General features: G+C 41.4%; 1 long non-coding RNA gene across 1 annotated transcript; it reads left to right on the forward strand.

Moving 5' to 3' along the window:
* Nucleotides 1–15,333: 15,333 nt before the first annotated feature.
* On the forward strand, nt 15,334–20,712 carry LOC143937776 (uncharacterized). The gene is made up of 3 exons (XR_013263744.1): nt 15,334–15,592; nt 18,442–18,463; nt 19,978–20,712. It is a non-coding gene; the product is annotated as an uncharacterized LOC143937776 (long non-coding RNA).
* The last annotated feature ends 1,614 nt before the right edge of the window (nt 20,713–22,326 follow it).

A 22,326-nucleotide genomic window follows, 5' to 3' on the forward strand; every position in this document is an offset into this window, starting at 1 on the left:
TAATTGCATGTTATTTTCTTACCGCAGGTCAATTATATGCAAATGCTTACAACAGAGCGTGTTTTATACACAGCACAGGTGCATGGGGTATTGGTTGCAAATAAATCAAATTATTTTTTAAGATAACTGTATATAGAGGACTCACATTATAGACAATTTTCAAAATCTGACACTACCTGAAGTATTTAAAGTGATTGATGATGTCAAACTTACCTGCTCTGTGCAGTGGTATTGCACAGAGCAGCCTTATCCTCTTCTTCTCAGGTCCCCTACCAGCGCTTTGGTGACCCCCCCCTTGCTGAATGCCCCCATAGCAAGCTGCTTTCTGTGGGGGCACTTGTGCGTGCTCACTTCTGAGTCACCGATCTGCATTCATAAGACACAGAGAGTACGGCTCAGTTCCGCCCCCCGCTCCTGCCTTACTGGCTGTGAATGGCAGCAACAGGAACCATTGCACATTGCTGAATCGAGACTGGGCTTAGGTAAGTATTAGCGCGGACTGAGGGGGGAGCTGCATAAGAAAGATAATATAGGATTGCCAGTCTAAATTATTAATGGCAACACCAGGATGCTAGCTGTGAAAAAAGGGGTTATTGATTGGACGTTTTCATCAGAACTCTTATCTTTTTCTACAAACTCAGTAGAGGCAAGCTAATTCATAGTATATATGTTATGTGATTACAATATTTGTACTTGTGATGCAAGAAAATAATTTTCTAAAGGAGTTCTAATGGTCACATCTTGTGGTCACATGTGAGGCCTCATGATACCCATAGCTTTATGGAAATAAAGGACAGGACTATCCTTCTAGCATACAGCATTAATGATGCCAAAAGTAACACTTTTTAGCACCAGGCTCACTAAAATTCAACTTATATTTGCTCTTGAGTTCACTCCCTTGCTGCCTAAGTCAGAGATGTCTCACTTTGTTGCTGCACCCTCTCTATTTGTTGGGTTTCTGGGTACTGTGGGTTATTCACAAAAATAAATGAATAAAAAAAATAATAAATTCATAACTTCTTATATGTGACATTTTTATCAGGATTATGGTCTATTGTTTTTAGCTTGATGATTTCTGCTTGAGAGAAATCTTGCCAATGCAGAATAACCACCTTTTGTCTCTCTGCTGCACACTGAAGGTTTTTTTTAATTTAATGCATTAAGATAAAAAAAAACTTCTGCCTTTACAATCGTTTGGGCTTATTTACACTTGCATAAAAAGTGATCCATCCAGGTGGTGGTTGACAGGTCAGGCATTCAGGTGGCAATACTGCCTCCTAATGAATACCATTTTTTGACAGCAGAATGGTATTTTCCAAAGGCAATACTGTGCCATTAAATTTAATAAGTCGGGTTTATCAGCATTACTGCCTACTGAACACAACAGGGAGGATTAATTTTGGGTCAACGTGAGGCAAAGCCTCACGACTGTGGCATATGTATACAGTCTCCCTCTAGCTCACATCTAGCAACATATTCAGCAACATAATAAACAAGATGAATAAATAAATAAAGTCGCGCTATGGAAAAAAACAAATCTCCTAAGTGATAGAAATATGTGAAATAAATTGAAAATAAAAATATACTGGGTTAGAGCTGCCTTTGCCTGAAGCCCTCACTTCCTTATTGGGGAGGAGAGGGAAATGAAAATGTGAAATAAAAAGGTTATGGCGCTAAACCCTATTAGTGATGAGGTGAGTTGACTTATCAAATCCTAGTGTTTGATTTTTTATATAAAAAGAGAAAGAAAAAGAAAAGAGCTGTTGGTGATACCGTGAAAAAAATATATATATCCTAAAGCAATTTCATCCAAAACAAATTGTGTGTGATTAATGTGGAGTCAGCATTCATGTTCCATTATAAAAAAACAGAAAATGAGTATTAAATTATCATATACGTATCAGCCTGCTAAAAACATGTAAACCTTCATTAAATGTGCAAATTAGTGGAAATAATGTTAATATTCAACAGTATGTTAGTGTAAAACAGATTGTGCAAACATGTGCAAAAAAATGTACAAAAAAGCAACTAAAGGTCAGAACAACCAAGGATCAGAAATAATTTAACCATAAAATCGCATGAAGTCGCTAAATGTGCGAATAGACAATATTTTCAACCAATAATCGCATGAAGACGCATCTGTGTCCAATATAAGTCCAAAATTAATATTTGGCTTGGTAGTGCTGCCTCTTCAGACTATTTTTGTAATTGTTACAAAAAGTCAATGGGGGGTATTTGATTTATTCGTGCAAATAGTGCGGGCTTTCAATTAGAGAACTTCATCCCCGGTGCGCCACTCTGTGCTATAGTATGTGAATGCTCTCACCAGAGTTAATGCCCCTGTGGGGCTGGATGGACCTTCACAATGTAAGCCACTGTGTCGCTCTCTGGCTGCTGCTGGTGCACTGGGTGAAGCTTCGTTGTTCCGTCCGTATGGTATCCAACGTTAATTATATAAGGGAAGACATATCCATAGTGTAATACATTCTTAACCAAATCGTTCGTTTATTAATATTAAAATCTACTCACATTTTACATTAAAAGCATGTGCATATAGGAAAAACTCCGCCGTTCGTCTCAAACGAGTGCACACAACGTGGCCACGCCCTACGCGTTTCGTCACTACGACGTCCTCTGGAGCGGCCATATTGGTGCACCTTATTGCTTAAATAGGGTGCAGTGCTCCACTACGCCTGCGCTAAAATAACAGCGCCATTTTGGGTGTGGGATGCCCTTACTCTACTGGGGATGAATGCCATTACTCCCCCTAGTGTCCTTAGGGAAGACTGATATACTTAGCCTTGGAGCACTGCAGCCTACCCATAAACCATACTCAGTTTAGATGACATTCTTTAGTATTTCCCATTTAACCGGACGTTTATAATTAAGAGAATAAAAATAAAAATAAAATTAAATGATACTAAAAATACATTGAATAAATGTATGTATAGGAATACATACATAAAATAATAATTTTTATAATTTTTATAATCTTTACAAATTTATGCGTTTTTTCAGTATTAATGTATACCCCCCTTCTTATGCATGAATTTTTATGTAAGAATTTTTATATGTATGAATTTTATATACGTGAATTTTATGTATGTATTCCTATACATACATTTATTCAATGTATTTTTAGTATCATTTAATTTTATTTTTATTTTTATTCTCTTAATTATAAACGTCCGGTTAAATGGGAAATACTAAAGAATGTCATCTAAACTGAGTATGGTTTATGGGTAGGCTGCAGTGCTCCAAGGCTAAGTATATCAGTCTTCCCTAAGGACACTAGGGGGAGTAATGGCATTCATCCCCAGTAGAGTAAGGGCATCCCACACCCAAAATGGCGCTGTTATTTTAGCGCAGGCGTAGTGGAGCACTGCACCCTATTTAAGCAATAAGGTGCACCAATATGGCCGCTCCAGAGGACGTCGTAGTGACGAAACGCGTAGGGCGTGGCCACGTTGTGTGCACTCGTTTGAGACGAACGGCGGAGTTTTTCCTATATGCACATGCTTTTAATGTAAAATGTGAGTAGATTTTAATATTAATAAACGAACGATTTGGTTAAGAACGTATTACACTATGGATATGTCTTCCCTTATATAATTAACGTTGGATACCATACGGACGGAACAACGAAGCTTCACCCAGTGCACCAGCAGCAGCCAGAGAGCGACACAGTGGCTTACATTGTGAAGGTCCATCCAGCCCCACAGGGGCATTAACTCTGGTGAGAGCATTCACATACTATAGCACAGAGTGGCGCACCGGGGATGAAGTTCTCTAATTGAAAGCCCGCACTATTTGCACGAATAAATCAAATACCCCCCATTGACTTTTTGTAACAATTACAAAAATAGTCTGAAGAGGCAGCACTACCAAGCCAAATATTAATTTTGGACTTATATTGGACACAGATGCGTCTTCATGCGATTATTGGTTGAAAATATTGTCTATTCGCACATTTAGCGACTTCATGCGATTTTATGGTTAAATTATTTCTGATCCTTGGTTGTTCTGACCTTTAGTTGCTTTTTTGTACATTTTTTTGCACATGTTTGCACAATCTGTTTTACACTAACATACTGTTGAATATTAACATTATTTCCACTAATTTGCACATTTAATGAAGGTTTACATGTTTTTAGCAGGCTGATACGTATATGATAATTTAATACTCATTTTCTGTTTTTTATAATGGAACATGAATGCTGACTCCACATTAATCACACACAATTTGTTTTGGATGAAATTGCTTTAGGATATATATATTTTTTTCACGGTATCACCAACAGCTCTTTTCTTTTTCTTTCTCTTTTTATATAAAAAATCAAACACTAGGATTTGATAAGTCAACTCACCTCATCACTAATAGGGTTTAGCGCCATAACCTTTTTATTTCACATAATAAACAAGATGTTTTTTGTTTTTTGGGAGGGGAGAGGTTTTTATATTTTTGTTTTCACTTTTGCTTTTTTTACTTTTAAATGCCAATGTTTTTCAAATTTCTGTTTTTCTTAATCAGATAATGTTAAACTACATGCAGGCTGATTTAGTAAAGCTGATAATCTTCACACAGTAAATTTTGCGATATTCACATCAGTTATCCAATCATGGGCAGATGAAATTAATGAAAAGGAATTTGTTTTCCATGTAATTGGATAATTGAAGTGAATATTGAGACAATAGATTTGTCAAGATTCTTAAGCAAATCAACCATATTCTTTCTATTTTGGTTTCTATTTTGGTCACCACCGTTACTGAAACCTGAGCTAGCTGTAGATGGCTTGAATTTCTGGAGATGCGTGCTGAGCGGGTCCCAATTCTAGTCTTGAGTATCCCTGTAAGCATCACTGCCTTGATAAGTTAATGTAAAAAACATTTGAGCCAATTTATTGGCCGAAGAGTGACTGAATCCTATCAGATGTCACATCTGTCTGAATAGAACAGCTGGCAGTAGAGATTCCATCATCTTGTCAAGGATGGGCAAATTGACTGATTTTCTCTTGTTAAAAAAAAAAAAATTCGACTAGTCTATGGTTAGCTTCAAAATTCAAACCTTTTCAGCTGTTGCCAGAACAGGAAGAAAAGGTAAATCCATTACAGGGATTTCCCTCACTTTGGATAGATTCTCTTGTGTTTACAGGAGTGGATTATATATCCCACCTCTTACTGTAGCATAGTTGGCAAAAGTCCTGAGTTAGGTAACCATTTGCCTCTCTATCCAAAACAGAATATTTCCACCTCCATGCTTTTCTGTAGGATTGGTCTTATTTGGATGGTGAGCTGTATTGGATTTCCACCAGACATATAATTTGGCTTTGAGGCCAAATAATAAAATTTTAGTTTCATCTGACAATTATACATTTTATATGTAGCCTCAGAATCCTCAAAGCGTGTTTTGGCAAAGCTCAGCTTCAGAGTTGCTGTAGGCCTCTTGGTAGCCTCGCTGATCAGTTTCCTCCTGACTCTTTCTTCCAGTTTGGAATGATGTCCTGATCCAGCGAGGGCCTGTGTTGTACAAAATACCTTACACTTCTTAATAATGGACTAAACTGTGCTTCTAGGCATTGATAAAGCTTTTGACTTTTTTTGTATCCATCTCCTGACTTTTGCCTGTCCACAATTTTATCCCAGAGATCTTTTAACAGAGCCTTGTCGCCCATAGTTTATTGTTTGCTTCAGTTGCACTACCAGGGACTGAAATACTCCAGGACAGGAAAGCCCTTTTCATACTGAGCTAATCAAAAGGACCACAGCTGATCACAGTTGAAAGTCAAATGACATTGAGAAGGTGATTAGCTACACCTTGATTTCGTTTTTAATTTTTAACCACTTGGCGCTCATACTACGTCTATTGATGTCATGGGCTTTCGGTGGTTATATCTGAATGATGCCTGAGGCCACAGACATCATTCAGATATCAGCGTTTTCAGCCGGCGATTTCCTGCACCATAAGAATGATCATAGCGGTTGTTCCGCTGCTTGATCATTTTTATGGGCGGTGGGAGGGGACGCCCCCCTCCCGTCGCCCTCCGGTGCTTGTACCGACTCACCGCTTCCATCGGTGAGTCGGTCACAGGATCCGCCGGCACCCACCAGTTACCATAGAGATTTCCGGTGGACCAGATCGTCCCCGGAGTCTCGATGATCGTTCGGAGGCCGGGCGCGATGTTATGACGTATGACGGTATTCAAATTAACGGCACAGATTTGGCAGGGAAGCCATTATTGTTTTTTTAATTATTATTTTATTCTTCCCAGCCTAGAGGTGAGATATGGGGTCTTATTGACCCCATATCTCACTGTAAATATGTCCGATCGTGCCATATTCCTATTACAAGGGATGTTTACATTCCTTGTAATAGGAATAAAAGTCATCAATTTTTTTTTTTGTGTCAAACTAAAAAAATAAAAATAAAATTAACAATAAAAAAAAAATGTAAACCTGTCCCCGTGAGCTCGCACACAGAAGCGAACGCATAAGTAAGTCCCGCCCACATATGAAAACGGTGTTCAAACCACACATGTGAGGTATCGGCGGGAACGTTAGAGTGAGAGCAATAATTCTAGCTCTAGACCTCCTCTGTAACCCAAAACATGTAACCAGTAAAAAAATGTAAATCATCGCCTATGGGGATTTTTAAATACCAAAGTTTGGCACCATTCCACGAGCGCGTGCAATTTTGAAGCGTGACATGTTGGGTATCTATTTACTCGGCGTATCCTCCTCTTTCACAGTATGCAAAAAAATTGGGCTAACTTTACTGTTTTTTTTTTAAGCATGAAACGTGTTCGAAAAATTGCTGCGGAAATACCGTGCAAGATAAAAAGTTGCAATGACCGCAAAAATTTGTATTCTCTAGGGTCTTTGCTAAAAAAAACATATATATATAATATTTGGGAGTTCTATGTAATTTTCTGGCCAAAAAAATTGGAATTTTACATGTAGGAGAGAAATGTCAGAATTGGCCTGGGCACGAAGTGGTTAATTAAAAAAAAATTCTGACATGTTAAGGTTATATCTTTCACTTTGATTTTATATTGATGTTAGAGTAAATACAGCTGGATAAAATAAAATGTGATTATTTTAAAGGGAAGTGAATCTTTCCTATACTCACTATATATATATACAAACACACACACATACATATGTACAGTATATGTATAAACATAATCACCATCCTCTTACAAACTTCTAAACATCTACCCATTTATGTGTGCAGATGACAGTGAAAATAGCTGTTTTATCACATAAAAAGTTATCTGCAAGCTTCATCTCCACATAACAAACCATGATTCCTGTCTGTTAATGGCCACCTTTGCTTACAAAGGTCAGAAATAACATTTTGCTATAGTAAGCAGCCATTTAGCATCCAGCAAAGCAGAACTAAATGCATTGCAGACAGCACACTATTCATTAAAAAGATTAAATACTTTCATAATTAACAACTGAGGCAAACAGTGTGTTTTATGGGTCTGTCTCTATTTTATGCACACTTTAATTGTATTTATCCCTTCATCACTCTAAAGTTGATGTTCAGCATGAATATGCATTAACGGAAGGACCGTCTTCTAATGAGCCATTCTCAAGTACCTTCATAGGCCATTATAATAACAGAGAAGATGAGACAGGTATGATCATTAGAAGAACATACTTTATTATATGTATCTTCCAGCCATAATTTACTACAGCACTTTTTCATTTGATTGATGAAAGTCACTCATCCTTACAGTGAGATGGCTATACACTTGTAAACCATTTGAGTCTCTTTTATGGAATGCTTTTTATAAGCATCATTAGGAGTTTACACCTTAAATTCTGCAGAAATTTATTAGTGCCATCTGCTTCGTTCAAATTGATCCGCTAAGCCATTCTACAGTTATTCAACATCATCGCTGTAAAATGTTTCACCATGATCCTGAGTGGCAGTTGTATACAGAGGATATTTTTATACTTGATTTTACAATTTTATTGATGGAATATATTGAACCAAAGAGTTTGGTTTTAAAGTAGAACTGTGGCTAGGCTATGGACATTTACACATTTATGAAATGATGGCACTATGGCTTAGCTAACCATCTTCAAATCCCAAGCAAGAGCTTTCTTTTAAAGTATGTCTAAAGACAAACTGTTCTTGTTAGTTTTGAATAGAGTAGTAAGGGGTTAGAACCCTTATTAGGTTTTTAGTGCTTCTTGTGTCGTCATTAAATAGATTCACTCTATAATTTTGCCCTGGTGACCACTGTAAGGTGAAAGCCATAAGTTGAGTTATCACTAGAGGAGGAACAGAGGGACAATCTTCCAACTGGAACATGTGTTCCAGTGACAACTGTTTAAGATTTAAGATTTAAGATTTCCCTCACTGTGGGAGACCTTCCTTACCTTTGTGTTGTGTCTCTGGAACAGGACGTGAAGGTGTTTCCCCCATGACAAGCAAAAAAACTGACAAGTGCTTTAACTCCAAAGCCAAAATGAAAGAAAAAGCTTCCGCTTTGGATATACATTAATGGATATATGTCACATAAATGTGCTTATGAACAAATTCATTGTGGTTTGGGAAAAGCAAATGTTGCCAATGGATACAGTATGCCTGTATCTTCCATGGTCAGGTTAAAGCCACGCTTCCATTCATCCCTCCTCCATTGATTGACAGTAGTGCAAAGAGAGGCAGCATGTCATTGAAGGAAGGGGTCAGGTTAAAGCCACTCCTCCCGCCCATTTCTCCCCCATTGATTGAAATAGCGATCAGCACACCAATGAAAGAAGTGACAAAATGTCGCCAGTATGAATGCGTTACTTTACCTTGGAGTCACTGATGCTGGGTGGTAAATGTCATTTCCTTCCGTGTGGTGCTGCCCTGCTTTGTACATGCTCGCCTGCAGGTCAAGTGAAGAGCACAGGCATAAAAAGCGATTATGGGACCTGCACCTTTAAATATTTTTTTACTTTCAATCTTTTTTATTATTTTGAGTTCAGAATAGTACTTTACATTTACAATACAACAAGCAAGAGGGCCAATCTTTCCCAGGGAGAAGAACAGCTGTACCATGTTATTCATATTCAGTAGTTGAGATGACACTGTGACTGCAAAACAGTACTCTACTGTATGCTCTCATGTTGTAAGAGAGTGTCTGAAACATCTTTTTTTAAATATTTTTTTAAATATATAAACGAGCATTAATGAAATGTGTATTATTATCTTTTAAAAACCTTAATTTTTATATATATAATTTTTTAATTGCAATATTTTTATTGTTTTTTCAAAAAGAAAAGTACAAAAGGGTAAGTAAACATTGGTACTTTCTGTTATACATTAGAACATATAACGGAGAGAGACACTTAGGCCGCGTACACACGCGGGGACTGTCTGCCGAAACTAAGTTCGTCAAACAGTCCGCTCAAACTTTTGAATGAACGAACACGCCCACACACGGCACTTTTTGAGCGGACAAATACGGCAAACTTTGTTCGTCGTACTAAGTCCGCGCAACTTTTGAAATGAACGGACTCGCCCACACACGAGGCAACAGTCCGCTCATTTCGAGCGCGTGTGCAGGTAGGCGGGGCCCGCGACGGAGACGTCGTGGGCTCCGCCGCCTGGAATGTACTTAAAGGGGAACCCCAACGCCGAAAAAAATCGGCGTGGGGGTCCCCCCAAAGTCCACAACAGACCCTTGTCCGAGCACGCTACCCGGCCGGCCAGGAAAGGGGGGCGAGCGAGCGCGCCCCCCCTCCCGAGCCGTACCAGGCCGCGTGCCCTCAACATGGGGGGTGCCTTGGGGAAGGGGGGGCCGCGCGGCCCCCCCATCCCAAAGCACCTTGTCCCCATGTTGATGAGGACAAGGGCCTCTTCCCGACAACCCTGGCCGTTGGTTGTCGGGGTCTGCGGGCGGGGGGCTTATCGGAATCCGGGAGCCCCCTTTAATAAGGGGGCCCCCGGATACCGGCCCCCCACCCTATGTGAATGAGTATGGGGTACAATGTACCCCTACCCATTCACCTGTAAAATAAAAGTACCCAAAAAAAAAACACAACACACGAGATAAAATATTTTATTGCACAGCTCCGGGGGTCTTCCGTCTTCGGGGGTCTTCTCGCCGGACTCCTCCGCTATCTTCTTGTAGCTCTTTTGCTAGCGGAGGAGTCCGGCTTTCTTCCTCCCCGCCGCCGGCCTCTTCTCCCGACTTCGGGGGTCTTGTCCCCCTCTTCGGTTCTTCTGCCGGGCCACCGCGCCTTCTTATAGCTCTTTTGCAGGCGGTGGCCCGGTCTTCTGTCGCCGCCACCTTCCGTTCTTCTGCCGGGCCACCGCGCCTTCTTATAGCTCTTTTAGAGGCGGTGGCCCGGTCTTCTGTCGCCGCTGTCGCCTTCCGGTCGCCTTCCGTTCTTCTTCTTGTTCTTCTTCTTCTTCTCCAGGAGATGTTGACACGTCGCTCTCTCCGGCCGGAATGCCAGAGCCGCGCTGTGTGGCCACTTATATAGTGACAATGGGGCGGTGTCACATGGTATATGTCACATGGGTTGGTCACATGGTGACCCCGCCCCCTTACGATGTCATAGTCCCCATGTGACATCAACCCATGTGACCAACCCATGTGACATATACCATGTGACACCGCCCCATTGTCACTATATAAGTGGCCGCGCAGTGCGGCTCTGGCATTCCGGCCGGAGAGAGCGACGTGTCAACATCTCCTGGAGAAGAAGAACAAGAAGAAGAACGGAAGGCGACCGGAAGGCGACAGCGGCGACAGAAGACCGGGCCACCGCCTGTAAAAGAGCTATAAGAAGGCGCGGTGGCCCGGCAGAAGAACCGAAGAGGGGGACAAGACCCCCGAAGTCGGGAGAAGAGGCCGGCGGCGGGGAGGAAGAAAGCCGGACTCCTCCGCTAGCAAAAGAGCTACAAGAAGATAGCGTAGGAGTCCGGCGAGAAGACCCCCGAAGACGGAAGACCCCCGGAGCTGTGCAATAAAGTATTTTATCTCGTGTGTTGTGTTTTTTTTTGGGTACTTTTATTTTACAGGTGAATGGGTAGGGGTACATTGTACCCCATACTCATTCACATAGGGTGGGGGGCCGGTATCCGGGGGCTTACTTATTAAAGGGGGCTCCCGGATTCCGATAAGCCCCCCGCCCGCAGACCCCGACAACCAACGGCCAGGGTTGTCGGGAAGAGGCCCTTGTCCTCATCAACATGGGGACAAGGTGCTTTGGGGTGGGGGGGCCGCGCGGCCCCCCCTTCCCCAAGGCACCCCCCATGTTGAGGGCACGCTGCCTGGTACGGCTCGGGAGGGGGGGCGCGCTCGCTCGCCCCCCTTTCCTGGCCGGCCAGGTAGCGTGCTCGGACAAGGGTCTGTTGTGGACTTTGGGGGAACCCCCACGCCGATTTTTTTTCGGCGTTGGGGTTCCCCTTTAAGTCCATACCAGGCGGCGGGGCCCGCAACGTCTCCTTCGCGGGCCCCGCCTACCTGGAGACGCGCTCGAAATGAGCAGACTTTCCTCCGAGTTGGAACAGTTTGCTCATTTCGAAAGTGGCCTACACACGGGCGGACTGTCCGCTCAAACCAAGTTTCAGCGGACAGTTTTTCGGAATTTCCGAAAAACTTTGTTCGTCAAACTGTCCGCTGAAACTGTCCGCTCAAGCCCCACTCACGAGCGGACTGTCCGCTGAAACACTGTTCAGCGGACAAAGTTGAGCGAACAGTCCGCCCGTGTGTACGCGGCCTTACAAGATCAATGTCAAAACGTCATAGTTAAACTTGAACAGTGGATGCAGTATTAGTGCTAAACGTACGATAATTCCCCATACACACGATCGGACTATCGGACCAGAGTCCACCGGACAATCCGCGCGTGTGTGGGCTCCGGCTGACTTTTTTTCCCCAAAAGTCCGGCGGACTTAGAAAGAAGTTTTGACTCAAAATTTTCCGCCGGACTCAGCAGTCCGGCGACATTGACTTCCTTCGCTAGTCCCCTCTACCTGGGGCCGCGTTCAAATTAAACAGACATTTCTGTGTGTGTGGGCAAGTCCGTTCATTTCAAAAGTCCCGCGGACTCCCGCCATAGTCGGTGGACCTCCCCTGCAAAGTCCAGCGGTTTGTCCGCCGGGCTAAGTCCACCGGATAATCCAATCCTGTGTACGCGGCGTAAGAGTATTGACCATCCCACCTAGACACCCCATTATATATTTATTTTTTAATGGCACATTTAACCACTTGCGGCACAGTGGTGTAGTGGTTAGCACTCTCACCTAGCAGTAAGAAGGGTCACTGGTTCGGATCCCAACCATGACACTACCTGCCTGGAGTCTGCATGTTCTCCCTGTGCCTGCGTGGGTTTCCTCCGGGTACTCCGGTTTCCTCCCACACTCCAAAGACATGCATATAGGTTAATTGGCTTCTGTCCAAAATTGGCCCTAGTATATGAATGGAGACCTTGGATTGTGGGCTCCTTGAGGGTAGGGACCGATGTGAGGGTGCAATGTACAGGGATAGGGACAATTGTAGACACTCACTCAGGTTGGACTGGTGTCTTTATTCAACCTTACTAACTATGAAACTATGAAAAGCCTTTTTCTGACATTTGTTTTTTACAAGTAAAAATCTGTGTTTTTTGCTAGAAAATTACTGAAAACACCCAACATTATATATAATTTTCTAGCAGAGACCCTAGAGAAGAAAATGGGGAGAAAGCGCCACTCTAAGTGCAGAAGATAAAACAATTTATTTGAGCAAAGGATGCATATGTTTAAAATAGGCATGTCAGGAAGATTAACTGTCCAGGAGGGAGTCCGTCAGGAGCAGAGCGTGAATGCAGTGGAGCGGGTTGGGCCGGAGGATGCCGCCGTTTCCTGGTCCTCAGTCACACGAGATGCAGGCTGATTACTTCACTTCCGGTCAGACGTGGTATTGATTGCAGGTGACACGTTTTTGGAGCATGCATTCCTTCTTCAGGCCTCCTTCTTCAGGCCTAGAGAAGAAAATGGTGGTCATTGCAATATTTTATGCCACACTGTATTTGCACAGAAGTGTCTTTTAAAATAATTTTTGGGGGAAAAAATAAAGTTTAATGAACTAAAAAAAACAAAAAACAGGAAAGTTTGCACTTTTTTTGTATAATGTGAAAGATGATTTTATGTTGAGTAAATAGATACCTAACATGTTACGCTTTAAAATTGTGCAAATGGCCCAAACTACGGTACTTAAAAATCTCCATAGGTGCCCTTACCTGTTCAGAGTTACAGAGGGGGTCTTGCACAAAAATTATTACTCTCACTCTTATGATCGTGGTGATACCTCACATGTATGGTTTGAGCACTGTTTACATATGCGGGCGCGACTTACAATTGTGTTTGCTTCTGCATATGAGCTGGAAGGGACCGAGCATGTTAATTTTTTTATTTTCTTATTTATTTTACGTTTTATTTTTTATTTTTACACTGTCCCTTTCATTTTTTTTTATCACTTTTATTCCTATTGCATGGAATGTAAACACCCCTTGTAATAGAAACAAGCAGGACAGATGCTCTTTGAGAGATCTGGGATCACCTCTCCCACTACCTGAAAAAGTGATCTTTCGCCTAAACTGCCACTTAAATTCTGCTACTTCACACCAGTTCTGTTGAAGGGGCATTTTTTGGACCCCAAAACTCATTGGCTTCTCGTTGTTCTTTTTTCTGTCATTAGCTGAATGATCACAGATTTTGGTTGGTGCTCTTTTTGGCCTATTACATGTGGAGTTCTCAATTTAGGTGATGTACTCTATTGTAGCCATTTTTTTTTACTAGTCCTACTTTAAATCAGAAGGAAAATATATTCATAAAATAAATCAGTTCAGTTAAATTATGAAATAGTGAAATATGACTTGTTTTAAATAATAAAAAAAAATGAAATGACAAATGCAAGACTTCTGTTATTTCACATGTGGCCTGAATTATAACAAGCAGGAAAAAAAAATGTCACATAAGTAATTATTCTGTAATAAATGATTTCCCTATACATTCTAACATGCAGTAAAGAGATACATCCCTATTACAGTCACAGTAAATTTGAATAATTCTGACGTGCTATAGATCCTCTGTATACGGTGACTGTGCTATTCCTCCCTTATGGGAAAAGTGTAGCTGAAAAATTAATTAAAAATTGTAGCAAGACCCAATGGCTCTGGTTGGGTGGATAATATAGCCAGTATTTCCCTATTCAGAGCATGCACTTTATCTAATTAAAAGTTAGATGAAGGAACATTGATGTAGAGCACGGAACAGAAACATAGGTTTGACATTTACATAATTTTGAATATCTTAAAAAAGAAAGTCTATTGTTTATTTACCGTAATTGCAATTTGTGCAAATGTACAAGCAATCCAATAAAATATTCAGAAAACCATTGGTGCCTGACACAGCAACCAGACTGGTAAAACTAATTAGCTGAGGGAGTGAATTTATTTCATTTTTAAAATATTGACTTATAACTTTGCTGTGTGTTCCATGTGCCATTTAGTTTTTCATTTCTTCTTTATGTAGTTTACATAAAAAATTGGTTATGTGGATGACAGGTTTAGAGATATGTTACATTTTAGGATTACGGTAATTCTCCAGTTTGAAAATTCTAGCTAAAAAAAATGGAAAACTCCTGTAGCTTCAACAGATTTGTTATACAAGCTCCTGATGAACAAATAATAAAAACATACTGTGATCCTGCTATCTTGTAGATATTCATGCTATAATCAGCAGAATTTCATTTTATTTAGCAATCTTTTTTGAAAGGTACTGGCTCTGCACACCAGATATATGGTCAGCAAGAAGCTTGTAAGAATCAGCGCTCCCTGCCATGTTAATACCAGTCCATATGCACATCAGTTTTGGTGTGTACTTCAGGATAGTAAAGCCAGCATTTCAATTATGCATTTATATTGTATAAAAATAGTAATCAGCTATTGTGATGTTTCAAGGTCACACAGGACCTGTTTCTCAAGGCACTAATAAAGAGGTCCTGTGTCCCTTTGGAACTTTACATCAACTGATTGGTGCTTTTATACAATAAAATAGCACAATTACTGGCTTTGTGTTGGCTTTCATGCACATTTAATGCTGGTGGTGGCATTGCAAACCAAAAGTTGTCAATGTCCTTAAACACCAAGCAATTGATAATGGCCATCATATCATCAATGTTCAATAGGAGCTACAAGTAGTAAAGTGGTTTTCCAGCCAAAATGTGACTTTTTAAATAAAAATAACCTATCATACACTTATCATACACAAGCTTAAAGCATTCTAGTAAAGTTAGTCTGTAAACAAAGGTCCGTTTTGTTAGGTTATTACAGCATTTTGTAACTTTATAAACTTGCAGCAGACTGTGGCCATCCTTGGTGTGGGCATCTGAAGCCAGACTGTATTTCTTCCTGGATCTCAGCCTTGCAAATCTCGCACATGCTCAGTGCTACACAAGCAGTGAAATAGGTTTCAGGTCAGGTTTCCATAGCAACGGCAGTGCCAGAGGAAGTTACCGCCCCTTAGCTATGCAAACCCCTCCTTCCTCCAGGAACCAGGAAATATACTGCATTTATAACAGACACCAGCAGCAAAAAGGTAAGAGGCTTAAAAATATACTAATTGTAAACTAAATCATTTGCTTCTGTGCAGATATATCTACATAACAAGAGATATATATCTTGTTTTATATATATATATATATATATATGTATATATATATATATGTGTGTGTATGTATATAGATATATCTATATCTCTTGTTATACATGTATCTTATATATGTATCTCGTTATATATATGTGTGTGTGTGTTTCTCTCTCTCTCTCATATATATATATATATATATGTGTGTGTATATCTACACCCAGCGGCTACTTTTTTCTGTACAGCTTTTCATTAAAAAAATAATTGCAGCAACAAAATTAATATATGCGCTGTTCGATCACCACTTTGCTCACCCATTGCTGCCTGCCAGTCCCGCACTTACCCCATCCACGTCATGGCTACAGTGGCTTACCCCTGCATCTCCCCTGAGTCATGGCGTTTGCTGATTATCACGGCCAATCGGGTCTTAGGTAGGACTCCCACCCAGTTGTGTCTCAGAACCCTTTTCCCATGAATGACCAAGAGGAAATTAGTGTCACAATAACGATTTTAAATTTGCTAATGTCACACAAGTGGGTGGGCTTTGAGCACGGTGCTCTCTGCGCCATGGTCACCCTTTCTTGAAGCCTATTAGAGCCTTTGGGCTCTAATCCAATGCTTACAAAAATAAACAACCCCACGTTGTAATCCATGCATCCATCAACCTTCATGTAGATATAGGGGCATGGATATGGGGGTGTGGTGTGTTTGCCTCCATTATGGACCATTTGTTATGTGTGTGTTAAAATCCCTACTTCATATGTGAGTTCAGAGTTTTTAATGGTACAGATTTTAGAAAGGCAACATTTACTCAAATAACCACTATTTACAACCAAGGTATGCAGAATACCATCTCTTTATGCCCAACACATTGAAACTTCAAGCAGATGGGCTACAGCAGCAGAAAACCACACTGGGTGCCACTCCAGTCATCTAAGTACATGATGATATTGAGGCTACAGTTGTCACAGATTCACCAAATTTGGTCAATAGAAGATTGAAAAAATGTTGACTGGTCCGATGAGTCTCATTTTCTGTTGTAACATTCAGATGGTAGGGTTTTAAATTTGCATTAAAAAAAAAAAAAGTGAAAGCATGAATCAATCCATCCTGCCTTGTATCACGGGGTTCAGGTTGGTGGTGGGGGTGTAATCAGGGCTGGTGCAAGAATTTTTGACACCCTAGGCGAAACCTCATTTTGCTGCCCCCCCCATTGGTTCTGCCCATGGCTCCACTGCCTTTGCAATATGTGACCCACCCGACCATTACACACACACACTGACCCACCTACCTGACACATACACTGACCTACCTGACCATTACACACACACACTGACCCACCTACCAGACACATACACTGACCTACCTACCTATTACACATACACTGACCCACCTACCTGACCATTACACACACACACTGACCCACTTACCTGACACATACACTGATCTACCTGACCATTACACACACACACACACACACACACACACACACACACACACACACATACTGACCTACCTACCTGACACATACACTGACCTACCTGACCATTACACACACACGCACTGACCTACCTACTTGACCATTACACACACTGACCCACCAACCTGACACATACATTGACCTACCTGACCATTACACATACACTGACCCACCTACCTGACACACACACACATACACTGACCTACCTGACCATTACACACACACACACACTGACCTACCTACTTGACCATTACACACACTGACCCACCAACCTGACGCATACATTGACCTACCTGACCATTACACACACACACACACACACACACACATACACTGACCTACCTGACCATTACACACACACTGACCTACCTGACCATTACACACACACACACTGACCTACCTACCTGACACATACACTGACCTACCTGACCATTACACACACACCCTGACCCACACATTGAGCTACCTGACCATTACACATACACTGACCCACCTACCTGACACACACACACATACACTGACCTACCTGACCATTACAAACACACACACACATACTGACCTACCTAGCTGACTTCTTATTTCCTGCACTACTCTTCCCCCCCCCCTCCCTCCCTCCCTCCACAGCTCGCTGTAGATAGTGATCCTCCCTCCTCCTTACTTCTGCTTCATCGATCATTACATCCGGGGCTCTCCTCAGCACTGGGCGGTGTTGCTCTGGTGTCGGCTAACAGATGCTGCACCTCTCGATGCTCTGTTCTCCACCGAACCCCCGCCCCTCCTCCCCACACACACACACTGCTGTGAGCTTTTACTCTGTGAAGACATTGGGGGATTGGAGGCATACAGAGGTTGTGGCTGCGCCCTGGGGGGTAGTGCGCCCTAGGCGACTGCCTACTCCGCCTAGTGGTAGCACCGGCCCTGGGTGTAATGGTGAGGGGTATATTTTCCTTGCCACACTTTGGACCCCTTAGTACCAATTGAGTATCATTTAAACACCACGGCCTACCTGAGTATTGTTGCGGACCATGTCCATCCCTTTATAGCTGCAGTGTCCCCATCTTCTGATGGCTCCTTCCAGTTCTACACTCAAAACGGTGCTGTGAAAGCTGTACATAATAAAGTGTCCAGTATGTATGTATTTATACCTATACACAAACACTTTTTGTTTCATTATATGTGCGTTACTATACATATTATGTGTGTACATATATACGTTTTTTCTTTACTAACTATACAAAATATAAATTTTAGTTATTTCTCATTTAACCCAATTTATAATTTTTTGTGATCTAATAATTTTTTTTATTCTTACATCTAACAGATCTTACTGATAAAAAATAATGGTAAGTAACTTTTTAAATTTCAAAAACAAACTTACGTTTATAATGTAAAAGTTACATGTCTCTACTTCGTATTGTAGTCATGCATGAGCTTGTTTGGCTGTGCTTCTCCCGTTTTCAGCTGGTCTGAAGTCCGCTCTCTGCTGACATCACACAGATCAGTCCAGGCACCGTGTCATCTCGACTCTGGAAGTCTGGATGCGCCAGGTGCTTGGACTGCGAGCCATCTCAGTGGAGAACCGCTGAGTGACAGGCAGTAGCTCTCCGATTGGCTTGGTTCTCACGGATCCCCCTTGGCGATGTTTGATCGCTCTATTCTCAGTGCAAGGCACCGGTGGACAGATGCAGCATCGGTCACATGCTGCATCCACCTTGGTAAGTATAACGTACAAAAAAAATCCACCACAATTCTCTTTTAATGTTTTTTTCAGTGTGTGCCAAAAAATAAATGTAAAATCCACAGCTACAAATACAGTAGCTGGTGACTTAATCTATGGACACTTACCTGTCCAGTGAGGCTGCAATGTCTTTTCAGATCAGCTGTTGGTAGCTGCCGCCACCATGACCAGTATGAGAAACTGGCATTGAATCTATTGGGATTCATGGTCATATCCCTAATGTGCAAGCGCAAATCATGATGCACTCTCCAAATGTCATGGGGGCAAAGGAGGGAGGTTCTAACGTTTGATGTACCAAACATCGCCTATGTCAGATTGAAGTGTAAATATGTACCTGTCAAAAACAGTTGTGGGAAGGCAGATAAGTGTAGCTATAACTCCAATTGGAGCCTTGCAACTTCACAGCTAGTTTCCCAATGTGCATGCTTAAACCGTGTTGCGCTTTGACAATGGAAATGTTGCATGTAAAGGAGGAAGGGGGAGACAAACCTATTGGACAGACCATTTCTCGTACCAATGTTGACTGTGAAGTGTGGTCAAGGAAGCAAGACAGTTAATTCATTGTTTGATTTAAAAAGCCCTCATTTTATTGGCGTAGGTATCTAAGGGATGGGGGTAGGTGAGAATACAGGAGGACATTGGATAGGGGGGGTTATTTTCTGAAGGCATTCCTGTAGGCATTACAAGTGCAATCTCTAAGTGTGTGTGTGTGTGTGTGTGTGTCCATAAAGAATTGTAAAATTGACAATGCTCTTGATAAGTAGAAAATATATTTTAATGTAAAAAAATTATTATTAAAACATGGTGCAATACTGCCTCAGATTGAAGTTGAAACCCCCTCTGTTAGCAACTACATGGGAGAGTGTAAGCATTATTAGAAATAGCTTGAGGTATCATGAAGTGTAACATGTGTAATTATAAAATTAAATAAAAAAAGAACCATGATGAATTACTATCAAACATTATTTATTTAAATTAAAATAAAAAACATCTTTCTTTAAATACATTTTTGCCAAACAAGAATAAATATTAAATCAAAATTCGTAATAAAATTGATTTTATTTATTAACCTATAAAGGATAAATAGGTAAAGAAAATATTTTTTGGTTTATGCTACAGAGACAAATGTTGCTTGAGGAACTATGGTCACAATATACAGAGCCAGAAAACGATCCAGCGTTTCCATGTAATCCATTACAAAAGATTTTCATGCTTCAATCAACAGAAACTAAAGAGGAAGGTGAAACAGAACGTCTTGGGAATAGGAAATGGTGCAAGTGCAGAAAATGCATTCCAATATTACTGATAATCTATAAAAAAAGCCCAAAAAAAAAAAAAAAGTGATCTGTTGGCAGTGTATAAAAAAAATTATAATAAGCTGGTGTGGCGACATTCCTAGACTCCAGGACAGGTAAGTGTCCTAATATTAAAAATCTACAGCTGTAGTCTGTGTAGCTGCTGGCTTTTAGATTTCTGAAAAAGGTAGGCAGACCTACGATTTAACAAATTAAAAGTTCCAATATATAGTGAATTATTTGTTATGCAACTGTAATCATTTCTATTTATTTTTAAGACGATTGCGGAAGACAGCTTATAGAACGTTTACTGCATGGATCTATGGCTACTTGGGAAAGGGAAACCGGAGAGTCATCCCATCTTGTGCTGTTAATGCTGTACGAAACGCTTTGTTCTAGATCCCAACGATTCATATCGAATTCATGTATTCTAATGCTTATGAAGCCTCAGAACTGGCCTTAGAGTAACATTCAATTTAAATTATTTTATATAATTTTTTTTTACATTATGTTAAAAATGTTATGAAAAAAAAATAAAAATAGTAAATCTGAATGAGAATATGTATACCTTTTTTTCATTTTTTATTTTATACTTACAAGGTTGTTAGATACCACAAACCAGAAATGGATATCCTAGTTTAAATAAAACATATTCGGAATCGGTCTCCTCTCTTGTCTTCCAGTATCAAAGGTATAAATTGTTCAACCATTGGGCTGTGCATTCCAGCATTTCTGAAAGAAGTATAAAAATAAAAAAAATAAAAATGTAAACTCCATAAAAATTTGGAGAATTGTAATATAAGAGCACCTGGATCATAAATCAAAACGGTATTGTCTACAGGAGGGGTGGATCCAGAGCCTAGTCTCAGGAGGGGCACTGCCAGAAAATATGTTTTTTGGGGGTAAATTTATCAGGGAAATTGCTGGTGTTAACGATTCAATCATCACGGCGCCACGGTTGTTATGGTGTCAGGATGATTGAAGCACATTACTATTATTACATTGTTATAAAAGATTAAATGGTTCAACTTACCATAATGCAGAATCAGTGGGAGCCCCGAGCGTGTCACCTGCTGCTGTCACCTGCCATTGCGGATTGTCACTTGCCACGTCGCCTGTCACCAGATGCAGATTGTCACTTGATACGTCACCAGATGCAGATTGTCACTCACCACGTCCCATGCCACACGTTGCAGAGTGTCACTTGCCACGTCACCTTTCACCAGCTGCAGATTGTCACATCCCATGCCACACAATGTGGATTGTCACTTGCCATGTCCCAGGCAGCAGATTACCAGTCAAGCAGCAGAGAGATGAAATAATCTCTCTGCTGCCGCGGCTGCCTGCACACTGCACAGTGAGGGCGGAACTGCAGGGACGCAGGGCAGGCGCCTGGCGGGGAGAGATATCATCTCTCTTCTCTCCTCCCGCCGACTCCCTAATTGGCCAGCAGTCACTCACATACTGTCAGTGAGCCGAGCCACCCACTGTCTCTCAACAGAGCCAGCCCGCCGGCTCTTACCCTCGGCGACACCTGCCCGCCCACTCACATTCTCGGAGGTGGCAATTTTTTTTTTTTTTTTTTAAGGAGTTTGGATTGCAGATAGGCTTGTGTAAGCAGATACAAGTCTGTTTACATATGCCGTTCTATAGAGGTGAATGGAGGGTCAGATTGGGTCCTCCTAAAAAACAGACAGGTAGACCCGATCAGACCAATCGTGTGAAAGGGGCTTAAGGCTGCTTTCACACGGATGCATTGCGTTTTTCTTACATCTTAACTGACCTTTATCTTCACTTCTTCCTCAGGATTCCTGCAGCTGGTTGTGGCTGTCCCCATGTGGTTATAACTGGTGGCTGCTGCTGGCTGTCCTAAAGGGCTGGTACTTCGGACAGGTGCTGGTACTGCTGGCTGTTAGGTCTGATCACACCTATGGCATTTTTAGTGCTTTTTGCAGATTTGCTCTACAGAACGTGTTCCATTTCAATCCAATGTTAAATGGATGTGGTGTAAATTTGCAAAAAGCACAAAAAATGCATAGGTGTGAATCAGGCGTTACTGCTGCTGGGCACTGCCTGCTGATACCACTGGCTGGTACTGATGGTGGTTACTGCTGTTTGGTACTGGTAATGCTGCTAAGTACTGGTGTCCAAATTGCGGGTTCCCATGCGTTAG

This window comes from Lithobates pipiens, unplaced genomic scaffold, assembly GCF_037356315.1.
Source record: "Lithobates pipiens isolate NorthernLeopardFrog02 unplaced genomic scaffold, aLitPip1_a1.2 Scaffold_10, whole genome shotgun sequence".
In the NCBI taxonomy this organism is placed as follows: domain Eukaryota; kingdom Metazoa; phylum Chordata; class Amphibia; order Anura; family Ranidae; genus Lithobates; species Lithobates pipiens.